The sequence below is a fragment of the Astyanax mexicanus genome, chromosome 15 (assembly GCF_023375975.1).
Source record: "Astyanax mexicanus isolate ESR-SI-001 chromosome 15, AstMex3_surface, whole genome shotgun sequence".
Lineage (NCBI taxonomy): Eukaryota > Metazoa > Chordata > Actinopteri > Characiformes > Acestrorhamphidae > Astyanax > Astyanax mexicanus.
The window spans coordinates 29,762,038-29,778,308 of record NC_064422.1 but is presented as its reverse complement, the minus strand read 5'-3'; the positions used below and the strand labels follow the sequence as shown (position 1 = coordinate 29,778,308).

The following is a 16,271-nucleotide window of genomic DNA, read 5'->3' as shown; positions in this document are numbered from 1 at the left end:
ATATGCTACGCAAAGCCCTCTGAACTGACCTGTGGATTGTGAGCGTGGGCCTGCCTGCTGTGAACATTCTGTTCCCCTGAAACAACCTGACAACACTCTGGCATCACACACTGCACTGATATCAACACTGCCTGTGTGCCATTGATCAGCATACTTGTACTACTGGCCTCAGAGGTGTTGACACATGCTGATGGATGAACTCGCTGTGTTACAATAAGCAAAACACGATTCAATATCTGCCTCTACTTGTTGAGTGACTAGTTAAGACTGATGTGAGGTTTATTAAGTTTGTGAACTCTTTATAAAAGTGTCAGTTATGAAGTAATTATTTAAGCTAATGTGAGCTGATTGTTGAAAATGATATATTACACTATATTGTAATATAAGGTCATTTGCCCATTTAAATCTTAAAACTCAGGTTCCAATCTTTTTTATGGCCGCATGTGTATAAAACCAAGCACCTAGACATGTAGACTGCTTTTATAAACGTTTGTTAATTTTCTTCCTAGTAAATATTCCACAGTCAACTGTCAGTGATATTATAACTATAAGTAGAAGCAACTGGAAAAAAAAACAACTTTCTGCAGAGCCTATCACTACCGACCTCCAAACTTAAACATGTGGTCTTTAGATTAGCTCAAGAACAGTAGAGTGTAGAGAGCTTCATGGAATAGGTTTTGATGGCTGAGCAGTTCCATCCAAGCATTACATCACCAGTGTTGAAGAGTGGATACTTTGGGCAATATAATCTATAATGCATGGTACCAAGCCTTCTAGTGTTCTAGATTATGTCGATGACCAATGTAAGACAATGTCATACAGTCTTAATGAACTTGAACCTTAAATTATGTTCAATTTACATGCACTATTTTATTTTAATTCCTTAGGCAAATTGTGTTCATTGGGGAAAATATGGATTTAAATAATACTATAATAAAATAATAATGGAAGAACAGGCTGAATCAGATACAGATGTTTTAGAAGCGTTTATGTTATATATCATATAAAATTTTACATATGCAGTATCATACACGTTCTTGCTTCTGTATTATAGATGAATTAAATGTCAGGCCGTGGCATAAAATTGCTTTAAGCTTATTTAAAGGTTATGTAAATTAATAATTAGGCTAGTTAATCAGCAAATCAGTGTTGATGATAATTCAAATTCTATTTTCATATAAAACAACGATGAAATAATAATGACAGAACAGGCAAAAAAAATATGTTTGGGCCAAACTTTTAAGGTCTTAGGTACCCTTCAACAAAGCATATACTATATGAGTTTGACATAAATTAATTGAACTTTATTTAAAAACTTAAAATGTAAGACACAGATCAGAAGTAAAGCTGCATTTTGACTACTATTGTCATAAAAAGTGCTATATAAAGAAAATTGAAAATTAAAATGTGAAAATTGTAAGTCTCAACAGCCAGTATGTTTACATGATATGACTGAGACATGGAAAAAATGGCCATAATCTAAATGGTTAAGCTGTCATGAATACGCTCAGCAAGGTGACATTCACATAGCAGCCCACTGTGTATACAATCCCACTGTTCACAGATTAGCCTTTAAGTAGCTCTCCCACTGCTGCAGCATTGAAACAGCACACAAGCCATCTTTAACTGGATAAATATCCTCTATCTGAGACACTGTTCTCTCTAGTGTGGAAAAAAAAGTGTTTTTTCATTCATTTTTTATTTCAAAGTCATTGCTGTTCCTACTCTCTGCACGAATTGGTATAATCGAGTAGTTTTATCAAAAGAACAAAAAACATGACATTTTCTTTTTCCGTCTCCTACTACTAAGCTTAGTCTTCTATAGAGTAATCTTTTTTTATGAACTTGTATGCATGTTATTCCATATATTTAAAAATGTGTGTGTATATAAATACCTAAGCACAATATGTAAAACTCTTCAAAAAAATCTTTAAAAACTTAACATCACATTAAAACAGACGTCAAATCTAAACATACATATAGTAACTAATTTTATTGTATAATTATTATTTTTATTATTATTTTTTAGATCCTTAATAGTTAGCAAAAAAAAATTGGTTGTAGAATCCTATCATATTGCTTCATCTAGAAGCATGTGGCTGTGTTCAATTCCATAAACAGATGATTTACAAGCTGAATACATAGGGTATGTGTACATATGGTAGACAGTATATGTGTATGCATGTATATGTGTATTATTGTAACGTAAATAATTTATTATGAACAGACAGCTTCATGTTAAATGTTCTACAGTGACTTTGATTTACAACAGCGTCCTTTTAAAATTAAACAAAGTGCCCTTTAGGAGCTAGATTTAGAGGTATTACATATATGTGTTATACATATTGAATGTTTTGAAAATAGATAAATACATTGTAACAGAATTTGACAAATATATGTATAAGGGACATAAAGGAATTTCTTATATTTTAATATGTCACATATTTTAATTTATATTACCGTCTATCAGATTTAGTTATGGATTGCTTCATACTCTTACTTCCTCTCAGGTTGTTTGGAATTGCCATAATGTCAATGCAGGGACTCAATTAACCCTTCGTGATTAGAAATCGGGCCCAAAGAAATCAGATGGCCGGTGTTGATGATTAGAATTCTGGTGTTGATGCAGTAAGTGACTCAGGGAGGGGCAAAAGGCTCAGGGGCAATGAGGCAGAGCCACAATCTCCATGCTGTGATTAAGCAGAAATGGAGAGGAAATGTCATCACTGCAAGGTAAGAAAGGGAGGAGAAAATCCGCAAAATAAGATTTTTAGTAAAGCGGTAAAGCCCAGCGCCTGGTCTGTTAACATCCCCAGCTTTGCTATAGTGGGGTGCTACACTGAATCCTAAGTAGGTCACATAATAAAGAAAATAATAAAGAAAAGTCAACCATGTAACTCATTTAGTACATCAGGAGTTCCAGTTTAAGAACATGTGTTCGGATCAAAATGTACAATAAATGATGCTACAAAATGGTTAAGAATGCAGAACTTCTTTTCAATATGTTCAAATAGGTATCTGCTTTCTTGTTTATCCTGCATTATTCAAAAGAAGAAATGGCAGATGTCTCTCTCTCTCTCTCAGTGGCTATTTTTTTTTTTTGCAGGCATTTAGCCTCAATCGCAAAGATATATTGCAGTGATGTCTCTGCTGTTACCCTGATTTTAGATCATCCTGTCTCTGTAATCTCATTCTATTCTCAGAATTAGAGTAGCTCCATTTATAAAGTACTACAGGAAATAGCTGGATCAGAGGAGCCCGATAGTGAGACTGAGAGCCATTTATGCTTATCATGCACTGCAAACCTTCTGGCTTATAGTTTGATACTATTTATAAACTTGGCATCCATTTGATTTATTTTTTTTACTGCTGTTACCAGTAGCATGCAGCGATGGGTACAAGATTCTGGAATCATATCCAGGTAAATTACTTCTGGATTATTTAAACAATGAGTTTTATAGTTCATCAAACAAAAAACAATATATATTTGTCTAAACTAGTTGTCTGCAGTTTGATTATTTGTAAAACACAAATGCAGCTAATCAGTAATGTATGTTTTAGGAAAGCCAAATCATTTTAAATGATGCAAGGTTATAATAGTTTTTAATTTGTCATTATGTCATTATTAAATTTTATTTAATTTTCAATTTTTCTCCTCAAATTCAGTGTTTTTAGAGTGGGATTGCTAGTTCATCAAATCTGACAAAAGCATTATGTATAGTTTCTAGTGTTTGGTTCAATATTGCACAATTCTTTTTTTCCAGGTGCTGAGCTTGAAGTCACGCTTTATTCTTTCCTTTTAATTTAAGTTTAATTTCAATCGAAAGGATAAACCTCAAAAAAAAAAAAAATTTGACTTGATCACATACGTTTATCACAATGTATTACAGATGTCATAATGATGTAAATAACTAATTCCTTTTCTGCTTTTTCAGTATTATGACCAGAGCCTACCTGGAATCATAAGGAGCAAGGCAGACCGTGAGCCAATCCATCACTGGCTACCACAGACACTGACTGCTTCTGGCAGGTAGGAAGAAACTCTCAGAAAGAGAACACAAACTTCTCACAGACCATAACCACTATGCACCACTATACATCCCCTAGAAATGATCGTTTAAATAGTAAATATGAACTTAATATTAATGACAGAAAGTGTTGAAAATACCCAGTCATGGCTGAACAGCCTGGAGCTTGAGCACAAAAAGACTGATACAGGATTACTCACACAGGAAAAACACTTTAATTTGTGTTTTTAAAAGAATAAAATGTGTCTGGTGTGAGTGTTGCTTTTGTATTAAGGCCAATTAAAGTCCACACACTCTTTGAGTCACACCAGATTCCAGTGTAGTCCAACCGTCATCTTTTACTTTTCTTCACTTAATTTTGTTCCCACTTATTTTGCTGTGTTGTTTTATTGTTTTCTAGCAGTTGTAGTAGTTGTGAATTTAGTCATGAACATAGCTGTACACACACTTGCATATGGGCTACAGGTGTTGAAGACTTCAATGAGTAGGCAGACTAGAGAACACTGACTATGTCTCAATATTGACTTTTAAAATAAATCAGATATCTCACCAGCTGTTCTGACGAGCATTTTTGACGTGGCTGCAGCGACAAGGGCAAATCATTAGGATGTGGGTAGTTGTGAACTTAACGTAATACAACCTTTCTTCAAAACTTTCTCATTTTCATCCTGTTAAGTGCCTGCACTGCAGTGTTGTGCCAGTTCACAGCTTTTCTGAACTAGTTTAAGTTCAGTTCATACATGCTCAAAGTGAACAGTTCACGTTCAAAGTTTACAATTTTTATTCTGAACTAGTTCAAAGTTCAGTTCATTTTACTTTTTTCGTGAGATATTCAAATAAATACTTTTTTCACACTACAAGCTAGAAATCACTATACGTTCTTTGAAACTGCTCATTGTAGCCATTTGCTCATGACACTGCAATTGTGGGTTTCATACCAGGTGATGAAAATGTTCTTAAGGAGAATCGGTGTCTGTCTCTGTGCCATCACTTCCACTAGCCATTTTTTTTTTTTTAAATTGCAGCGCTTTCTCTCCCTCCCGTCATTGGTATTTCTTTCTCTCTCTCTCTCTCGCCCTCGCGCTCCGTGCTCCGCGCTCTCCGCGTCGTTGCTCCTCTCTCTCTCTCCCCCTCTCTCTCTCTCTCTCTCTCTCTCTCTCTCGCCCTCGCCTTCGTGCTTCGCGCTCTCCGCGTCGTTGCCAGTATGTTATTAACTAGCCAACGTTTATTTACAGGGATGTCTGCCGTTCATGACACATGCTGTGAACTAATTCACGTTCAAGTTCTTTATTAAAAAATGTGTTTCGTTCAATTCAACGTTCCTTGCTTATGCATCTCAGTCCGATGCAACAAACAGCACATCTCTAGTATCTTTATTGTAATATCTCTAGCCTTAATCTGGTCCTGTACTCATAAAAATACAAATCTATCATGTTTTATTTAATTTTAGTGCATGTTCTATTTTAGTAGATTTCCACCACTGACTTTCAGGTAGCTTTCAGTGACTTTCAGGGTCAATAGCTTGTGGCTGTTTGCTCTCTGCACTTTCTCTGCAGATCCCACGACACCCTCTGCCAGCACGCCCCTGGAACACTGCCCACTCTCCTCCATCTGAGTGTGTGCAAGTGTGTTCTTTCTAAGGTTAACAGAGAAAGTGATTTATTGAGGGGTATCCTGTGTAGTCTTTATTGTGCTGATTATAATAATTTGGTCTTATGCGCAGTGTTGCTGCTCTCTGCTCTAAATAAAGCTATGTCTTTAGGGAGCTCTTGTTTGGGTTCATTATGTATGGCAAGCTTTCTCCCTTCTCTCCAGTCATGCTCACTTCAGCGCGTCCTACTCTCTTACTACCTGTGTGCCTCTCTCTTATCTGTATGCTGCAGGATGCTCCTCTTCTCAAGCCTGTGTGTTGGCTTTGAGCTGTTGAGCTGTACAGCAGGTGTTTCTACTGTATGTGCTGGCCTGTGTCCGTTTACCAGTGATTTTTGGTTCCTGGTTGCTGGACTAAACAGGTATTTCAGATTGAAAACCCTTTAAAATGTACATACAATACAAATCCATAGCCTAATATTGTCATTAGTCATTTTTCTTTTTTGCAGCATTTTCTTGCGCAATCCAAAATGACTGTTATTGAGAACCACTGTTGCTGTGACACAAGTAATTCTAATTCAGAATTCAGGGTTCTGCCTTTAATTCGTGTTGGTTTCCAGCTCTGAACCTTTAAGCAGATCATATTGACACTGGACGAAAAGCTGTTTACAAAGGCTCATGAACAAATCCATCTCTGTCCATCAGTATCGATCCATGACAAATGATCACTGCAATCAAGGACGAGGAATGACAGAGTTCTCTTTGCTTCCAGTTCATTCCAATTATTTTTTTTATTTTAAAATTACATACAGTGGTGTATATTTTTGTCATATTGATATTTTTCCAATTATCAAACAACAAGTCTTTTTTTCACATCTCTGTAGAGTAATTTTGGCCCACTCTAATTTTTCATGCCACTTTATTTTAAAAGTACATAATTTGTTAAATTAAAGATTGTCTTTGTTCAGAACTAAGCTACAGACCTCTTGGTGTAGAACTGCACATTATCTTAAGTTATGAAGTGCTAATAGGCTGTGTTCAGACTGTAGATCAATTTGATTTGCTTTTTAAATCCAATTAATTGTGAGTGATCAGATCGGATTTGTGTGCTTGGACATGAACATAAACCTGTCTGCATGATGGTTGTGGTGGCCACACTTTTGATGTGACTTTTTTTTACGCAAAAGCAGGAGAAATTAAGGTGCATCTCTTGCCCTTCATTCACTGTTTCAAATTAACTCTGGATTTGACAGGCTGTTGTTTGAAATCCAATTTGAGCAGCCAGACTGAGACTCATCTCTACAAATCTGATAGTAATCACATTTTAAATCAACTCTAAATCTGGTTTGAATCTGATTTGCAAGATTGGCTTTTCAGAGTTTTGTTGCTGTTCAGATTGTCAAAAGTTTGGTTTCAGTCTAGATCAGGGCTTTTCAATCTTTTTAGTGTACATAAGAGAATAATAATTAGATAAGTTTACTCACATAATGTAATGTTAGGCGGTATATTGTGGCACAAAGGCTTTAAGAGCCTCGAGAACTTCAAGTACTTGTTTCAGCACATTTTATTTTGCCTTTCCACTTACAGTTCTACCTTCTAAAAAGTGATCAATTTTTATGCAGTAACCTAAAACATTGGTTCATTGTGAGGAATGCAGCGATTTGACCGATGTGCAGAATTTTCACCCACGCCTGTTTCCCTGTGTGTGATGTTTTTTTAACTGCACTGACAGTTGTGACTTTTGCAACATTTGTCAAATATAAACCAGGAGTTGTTTTCTGCACATTTTGTGGAGAAGACACCTTTAATTAGCATCACCCCACGACCCGTTTCTGGACTATGTCAGGAACATCTTGGATGTTGCAGCCCCCAGGTTAGGAGCCCCTGGTCTGAAAACACCAACAATTTTAATTTGGCTGGCATTCCGAACATTTAAAGCCTTTGCGAATCACAATCAGATCCTACATTTAAGTATTATGTTAGAGTTTTTATATATGTTATACTCTCAGGTATGAGGTTATGTACTGATCATTTTTAAAAACCCATCCCTGATCATAGCATACGGTATAAGATATTATAATTAAATGGTTTGACTGCAATGAGCAGTCATTTATAAAGTACTGAAGACCCAGACTTGAGTACAAGTGCTCTATCAAAAAATGACTTGAGTAGAAGTTGAAGTGTTCTTTAAGCTCTACACTTGTTAAAGTTGAAGAACTAAATTATTCAACATTTTTTCTACATCTAAAATGTACTTAAGAATTGGAAGTAAAAGTACAACTACTGTGTTACGTAGTTTGGACAGAAAGCTTGAAAGCTTCAAAAAATGTGATTTTTTTTTATTTTATTTATATATTATTATTTTAAAAGTTTAGGCTAAAGGACACTCACAGTTCCTCTTGCTGTAGCAGCAATACAAGCACAGGAATGTACAAGATAGGATACGTTTATATAAAGTCTTAAATAAACTCTCTAAAAAAAAAACTAGCCCAAAAGAGAGGCTAAACAGAACTGACAGCAAGCTGTTAGGATAGTTTAACCAAATTGGCATAAAAGATCACTATCACTATTGTAAAATCAACTAAAGCTAAAATCAACTTTACCTCTTTATAACAAAAACGGAACAACCATGTCCCTTCCTCCTTTAAATCATCCCTGTCTTCTCTTCCCCACTCTGACAAATAAAAACATAGAACACTTTATTGGTAGATAGAAAAATGGATTCTATTAAAATCTTGCAAAATTTAGAAGCATAGAAAAGTGTATATAGAAAAATAACAGCAGGATTCTACAGCAGTATACTTATCCTAAACACATGCACACATGGATTACCACAACAAACTACCTTAAGGTTTTGTCATAGCCTTCACAGTCCCCCCTATATAAAACATCATCAGAAATCTCACTAAAACACAAAAGAGCAGTGCAAGGTGGCTCGAGATTTTCTCAGAACTAAAAGACATTTTAAAGTAGGGCAAAAAACATCCCTTAAACAAGTCCAAAAGAAAAGAGAAACACACTCAGAGCTGTAAGTGAATGAGCTGCTGATGGGAAGTTCTTCCACACATCTATCAGTAAAAAATGGTTTCATTTGTGGTATGTGCCAGAGCAATTGGGAGACAAATTACAGTATATTTCCCTTATTTCCTCACTGCCCATCCAATCTAACCTGTCTATCAGTCTGCGATACACAGACATCTCTTACATGTATTTGCTGTTATTTGCTGGCAGTCCCTATTGCACTGTTCACTCAATAATGGAGACATGCAGTCATGAATCCAGTGATTATATACCTTTCATCTCGGTGCTGAGCAGATCCCCTCAGCTGGAATGAAAATGAGCTGTGTGCAGCATGGTGGGAGGGAGTCCTCAATAAACATTCTCGAAATAGCTGTAGTGTTAAACGAGAAATCTTATATCCCTATAATTTTGCATTTTCGGCAAGTACGTTTCTGCCCAGCATATTCAAGAAATAAATTATCCACTTAACGATGTGCAGTACCTTTATAACAGACTGCACTAAAATGTGAGGAAAATTTACTTTCAGTTTGTTTGACATTACAGGAAAATCTGCTGTTTATACATGTAGAGTGTTTGACAGTTTAAGATAGACACAAGGAGCAGATTTGACAGTAATCCAATCGGACAGAAAAATAATGTCTTCATTCTGATTCTCTATGAAACTGGTTCCTGCATGTTAGACCATATAGCCTCCTTAATCAAACCAAACCTTTCAGGTTTTACCTAAAATAATTTAATGGGAATATGTGCCATACCAGCCTGGTTTTAGGGGATTTGTACATCTGCTACGAAAACAAATGCATTTTAGGTTACATACAATGTCTAGTAAATATAGTTCAAATTACTGACGCAAAATTCAAACAGTTAGAGCAGTAAATGTATAATGTTCATTTTTATTACATAAACTTACTTCTCAGCCTGAACCAGCAAACAGCCGAATAACCTACTACCCATAACCCTAAACCTAAACATGACCTACTACCCCTAACCTAAACCTAGACTACTACTTAGCTTACCTTACCTCAACCTAAACCTAACCTACCCCATTTCAAAATAAACTTAAACTTTACATACTACACCTCAACATAAATCTAATCTACTACACTTAAACCCAAACCTAATCTAAACCTACACCTCAACCTAAACCTGAACTTAAACTTAATCTACACTTTATTCTGCAACTCAGTGTAAACCTAAACTTAAACATACTACAACTAAATTAATCTATTTTAGCTTTTTCCTTCATCTGTATCTTTGATTTTTTGGCCACACACAGCCTTACATGATGTGTGAGTGCCACACATTGTATCATGACTTATATTGTTATTTATTTTTTTTTAGCATATGTTGTGGAGTCCCTCAGGAATCTATTGTAGGGCCTATGAAACTGATGTTAATAATTATATTATTGTAATTATGAGAGTGGAAAACTAATCAAGCACTAAAACAAACACATGTAACGTTATGGAAAGGAAATGTGAACACTTCAAATCTTTAATATTTTTTTCATGCAACATCTTGGGATGCTTTACATGCCACCAGTGGTACCGTGTACCGTGTACCATAGTTTGAAAAACACTGGTCTAGGCTAATTCAACTGCATTTCTGAGCCAATATGTGCCAACCTGACCAATGTAGCTACTAGTATTGCAAACGTGTTTGTTAATGTGATACTAATTTACCCATTTCGATATTTGGAGGGTTTTAGTTAAAAAGTTGTAAACAGGCGTTTTCTTTTTTTCTTAAGCATCCACCTGCTTTGTAAGGCATGTCAAGTCCCTACCCGACCAACATGTGACTCACATGTGGGGCTCACATGGGTGGAACATGGGCTGGGTGGGTTGAGGTTGGGCATGGTCTATGAGTGGGTTGTACATGTAATTTTACTAAAACCAATTAAAGCCTGATCAAGCATAACACTAGACCACTTACTTTAAACACCCATTTCATCACCCATTATCCATTTGTTTCACATTGTCATACAGTGAGCACACAAGACCCAAGCAGTGACACAAATTTCTAAAGGGCTCAACAACCCTGTCATAATATGAATTATGAACCTTCTATCTGTGTATGTATTGTGTATGTATATAGTGTATGTATTGTTGCAAGGTTTATTTGGTCTGTAAGCTTTTACCTTGTATAATTGATCTCATGTACCTAGTAGACTGTATATTGATGTTTTAATACCAGCAATGAAAAGGTATAGCCATCACCATTTCCTTTTCTCATTTTTGAGAAAGTGAAGGCCAAGACATTTGAGTTCCCTGCATTTATGATACAGCTTTAGTGGAAAAAGATCCTGCTGAGTGTTCTTAGCATTTGACTTGTGTATGAAAGCAATGACAAAAGCACACTGAGCTGTCAGCAAGTGAACCACTTATAGAGTTTTTCAGATGTTTCAAAAACATCTATTCATTTATTATGTTTGAGGTCTGTGTCAGAGCAACTGAGAGACACTGTATAATAGAAGCGTGGAACGATTATGGACTGTTAGTTGTACACATGGAGATAAGACAGGCACAGACAAGGCTATTTAGTTGCCAGTCAGAGAGGCTGAATACACTGTTGTATTCTTTGGATAGTATCTTTGTTTGTCATGCCATTTTCACAGTCTTTTTTAGAAAGCACGTTGCTTTTCTTTGTTCTGAGTGTAGCTGTCGAGCCATGGCAGATGCATTTTAATAAAAATCTAATCAGATTTATTGTCACATCACAAGAGTACAGGTGTACATTTGAGTGGAAAAACTTTGGTGCCATTATTTCCCACTAGTATGCAGAGAACATATTTACAATATACATAATAGCTTAACCTTGACATATGGTATTGCACTGTAGATGTGTAAGGCACTTTTGATGAAACTGTCAATCAAAGTGCATTAAATGTTAATGACTGTCCATTTACTCGTATCTGTTTCATTCCATCTCTGATTGGCTGGCTGGCTGACTGACAAATTATATTTTTCTCTGCCTGATAAAAGACAACCAGACCACTGTGCTGAGTGACTAAAATGACCTGTCAGCTCTACATACAGGCATTGTACAAATTTATAGTCATGTTATGAGACAGAAAGTAGTATCATATCCCCTGACTTTTGTAATCTCATGGATGATGTCTAATCGTAACAATCATTATCACCCTCTGTTGGTCACAGCATATGGTTTTTGAGCTGTAGTAGTCTTAAAAATGATCTTCAGTGTGTGTTTGATTTGTTGGTGTGCATTTATTTAATTTTTTGTTTTAATTTATTTATTTACATTTTTGGTGCTATGTTTACACGTAGCAAACGGACCAAAATATCACCAATATCAAGTTTTGATAAAAACGTTAGTTATTTTTTACTCTTTTTTTATTTTTTTCTCTTTTCATAATTTACAGAGTGCATGGGGAATCCACGTTTGGATGAACCTCATTTGAACTATAACTTAATTTGTCTTGTCCACCATTTGGGAAAAGACCTATGGCCCGGTCAAACTGTTAGTGCTACACTGCTGGGTCTGTCCATACTGGACACATTACAGCACTGTCTAAACTAACCCAAGTTGGGTTATTTTTAACAGAACGATTTTAGAGTGTTGTGGGCTTGTTTTAGAGCACTGCCGGTCAACAATTAAGATGGTTATCCAACAGGGACTACAGACATGCATTCCTGACTCCTTTAACTGAGGAATAACTCTGCAATACTGCAATATAGCAAAACACAAAGCTGAACAAAAGTACATATATAATAACTCTGGACTTCTGAAGGCTCTTTTATGCTCAGTGTTGAGTACAAATAGAGATGGAGCCTTCTATCTGTATTCTGAATTTATTTCATCCGTATTTGTAGACATTCTCTGAAAGCTTACGTTTATGGATGGAACAGAGCGGTATCACTGGAAAACATGTAGGCAGTGTAGACAATAGTTCAAATAAAACATAACCGACACAACAAGTCCGAGAGAACGCAGTTGTCATTGGCTCTCTCTCCACACATCTCTACTAGTGTGGGTAATGTGCAGTATGTCAGCACAGGTGTCTGTTAGCTGAGGTATTGGAGGTGGGGCATTGTGCTTTCCCTATCCAGTAATACTGATTGAAAAGAGGTGGTGGCTGGATTCACTTGTGTTGGATTTGGCATGTGCTAGTTTTTGGGGGCATTACTAGCGATGGTAATGTTCATATTGCCTTCCAAATATGGGAGAAAACTTAGGAAAAAATAAGCAAGTGGAGCTTTAAGAGTTAAGTCTCAGTAGCAGAGGCCAGTTTTCACTGCTAATGGTCCAGCCTGGTCGCCACTGTCCACGCTTATCTAAAGAATCAAGAAGAACAGATTGGTTAAAGCAAACAAACAACTCTGTTCTTCTTCCAGCTGAAGAAAATTAGGAAAATAAGCCTGAGAAAGCTGCCAGATCATGAAGAGCGCCTGATTGGCTGTATCTGGAGAAGCTGTGGGAAGCTGTTGCAGGCTGGTCACGCTCAGGTCAGCGTTTGTGACGATGAAGGTGTATCTAATGAAGAGGAGGGAATGGGAGACGGTGGATGTGTGCACAGATGTAACTGTTGCCTCTGTCGTTCAAATAAACCTTCCCTTGAAGTTCCTGCTGCCGACATCAGAGGAAACCGACGTCCTTTGTTCCTCCTTCTACCTCTAGCGCTGTTTTTGTTTTTCTTGTTTTGCGTGTGCGTGTGTGTGTGTGTGTTTGTATGTAGGAAGACAGCAAGTGTTGCGATGGGCCAAACCGCATGCATCACGCTCAGCGTGCTGAAAGTGCTGAGAGAGAAAGTTCCTGTGTCTTTTCTGATGAATGGTCCTCTGGGTGCATCAAGCTTCAAATCCAAAAACCTGGAGGCTCTAATGTCTGATCCCTGTTCCTTTCTCTCAATGACTCATTCCTTAAATTAGCTCCAGCTGCACAGCTGCTCAGCTTTACAACACACACACACACGTCTCTTTAAATTCATACGCATACACTGAGGTGGACCACCATGCCTATTTAGAAATTGGATTCACTTTTCTAGTAATGTCTAGGGGCTGCAATTAAACTGTTTTCTAAACCTTTAAAATCCTTCATTATACACTAATGAGCTGAAAATCAAGTTTTTATATAAATAATATTTGCAAAACTTTAAATATTCATATGTTTATATTTGGCAATATCATATTTCTTCTGTCACTCAGAGCATAGATTATAAGGGGAGTGCATTAGAGCACTGTATAAAAAAAAAAAAAAAACTCAACGACCATTTCATTTAACTTCAAGCTGAAACACCCATTAGCTAAAAGTTATTTTTCTGCTTCGGTGTAAAAGCAGATAACACAATCTTCAGTAACTAGTAGATTTTGTCTCCCATGAAAGCTGAGGAAAACCATCACACTGATTTTTGGGATGTGTGTATGCAGGCTCCTGCATTGATTGCAGATGTCTCTGTCTGCCAGTCACTTTTTAACATGGACAATTCTATGCAGAAGCCATCAGTTATGATCATTATCACCCACTGCACTGCCCACTATGGGTGGTAATGTCTTCAATGTTTTTTTCCCCCATTGGTCTATCCATTTGGCACCCACTATCATGCTTAACTTGATTAATATACAATAAATCATGTCACCTTGCCATGAGCACACTCACAAGATAACACCTCACAACAAGGTGTGGGCATCCCCAAACTGTTTACTTTATGATTAGTTTCCATACTACTATAACTTGATTTTATCATATCAGTGTATTATCAGACATTTCACAGTTTAAAAAAATCCATTCGTTTCAGAATATGCACTTTTCATTTTTTACTCAGTAAAACGTCTTGGTCAGTTTCACATCTTAACCCACTGTGTTGATTAATCTTCTCATATAGAAGCTTTAAGCAAAACTGAATCTTGTTTTACTTCTCTCTGTCTAATGCCAGGCACTGGTGGACTCAGGGTGGGGGTGCCGGGGGATATCTGTCCTCGTGGTTGAAAAGTGTCACTAAAGTACCCTCTAGAGACAAAGTGAACTATTTGCTGCCCTTTTTGGGGGTAAAATGTGATTGTTATCTAGGGTGCTGTTATTGCAAGATATTTTGATAATTTGTCTTAATGAGTGGCCACCTATGGGATGAGTGGCCACCTATGGGTGCCCTTCTGCCCTTCTTGTAGAAAAGGGTGTCATTATGAAGTCCATTCTACCTCAAACCTACTGGAAAGTGTTCCAAAGGGTGCCCTTTCAAAGAGAGAAAATGGGATATGGTGCTGTATAGGATTTTCCTACAGGTCGGGAGCTATTCTAATGAAGAGGTGCTACATGACAGAAATTCTAGAGTTTCTAGAATTTCTAGAATTTCCCCTCGGGGATCAATAAAGTATCTGTCTATCTATCTTCATCTGCATCAGTGGATTAAATGTGATGTGGTACCCAGTAGGTGCCTTTACAACTGTATTTGATAGTAAAAATAATTTTATGCTATATCTTCATTGGGAGACTGGCAACACTTCATGTTTGATGCTGGTTGATCATCATCGTTGCCTGTGCTTGAGTTTGTGGTGGTTCCTTTGGGAGGAGGGTCAGGAAACTGTCAATCATGGCTACAGAAGCGCTGTGTATGAAAGAGAAAACAATAAAAAGAAAAAAATTGACTGAACCAGTTTCAGGGTGTCACAAAGAGGATAGTATAGGCTATCTCTTCTTCAAAGAGATCTTGAGGTATGGCTGGATGATATTGTGTTTTGAAACTTATAGTTTGCTCTTTCATAACTCAAGGTTTTATTCAGTTTTTTATTTTTTTTATTTTGTGCCAGAATAGTAACAAAAAAGCACCATTTAGCCCTATCAAATATACAAACTATTGTTTCACATTTATTTTCATGGGAGTCAAAATCATGCAAGCACAATAAATCTTGTATAAAACAATGGGAGAAAAACGTTTGTGTTAAGGAAAAAAGTGCAAAATATTAAAACAAATAATAAACACGTTTCTGATCTTTTATTAGTTGTTATTTATAGCATCTGTCACTATCTGATGATAGTTACAGGGTGCATTACGTGAACTGGAAAATAAATTTTATATTTTATATATTAAAAAGTATAGTATAGGGGTGTAAAAAAAAAAATCATGTTTTGCAATTCTGTATTGTTTTTCAAAAATGGAGTAGGGGTGTGCCATATCATATCGTACGCGATAATATCGTCAATTTTTTTAAATATTGTGAACGATGTTATGCCCTAAAATATCGTGCCATATCACTCACCCCATTTCCCATTTTATATCTACTAGAGACAGTTTATATCTGTCCAGTATCATTTATTTAACTTTAATCCTGAATATATGGAGATATTTGGAGTGCATTATAATTAGTATCATGACATTCTGGATAATTGACTTCTGTTACAAATATGATAAAAATCTTTGTATTTTTTAATATCTCACTTAGGGGTATGCAGTATTATAATGTATGTAATAATAATATATATTTTTTTAATTTTCTTGCAGTGTATAGTGTATTTTTGAAAGTTTTTTTTTTTTTAAGTGTTTTGTCATATCGTTAAGAATATTGTTATCGCGAAAATATAATGAAATATCGTGATATTATTTTAGGGCCATATCGCCCACCCCTAAAACAGAGTATAGATTTTTTTTTATGTTAGTTTTCATGTAAAGGTTGTTGGTAG

The 16,271-nt window shown here is 36.2% G+C and overlaps 1 protein-coding gene and 1 long non-coding RNA gene across 2 annotated transcripts in view; one reads left to right on the top strand and one right to left on the bottom strand.

The window, feature by feature from the left end:
• The window catches only part of LOC111192350 (uncharacterized), a 192,156-nt gene that overhangs the window by 122,089 nt on the left and 53,796 nt on the right, over window positions 1-16,271 (top strand). The window contains exon 2 of the long non-coding RNA XR_007424493.1: window positions 3,936-4,030. This is a non-coding gene — a long non-coding RNA (uncharacterized LOC111192350). The remainder of the gene's footprint in view (window positions 1-3,935; window positions 4,031-16,271) is intronic.
• LOC103036415 (urotensin-2 receptor) overlaps window positions 1-16,271 on the bottom strand; it is a 56,115-nt gene that overhangs the window by 4,237 nt on the left and 35,607 nt on the right. The gene's annotated exons all lie outside the window — the stretch shown is intronic.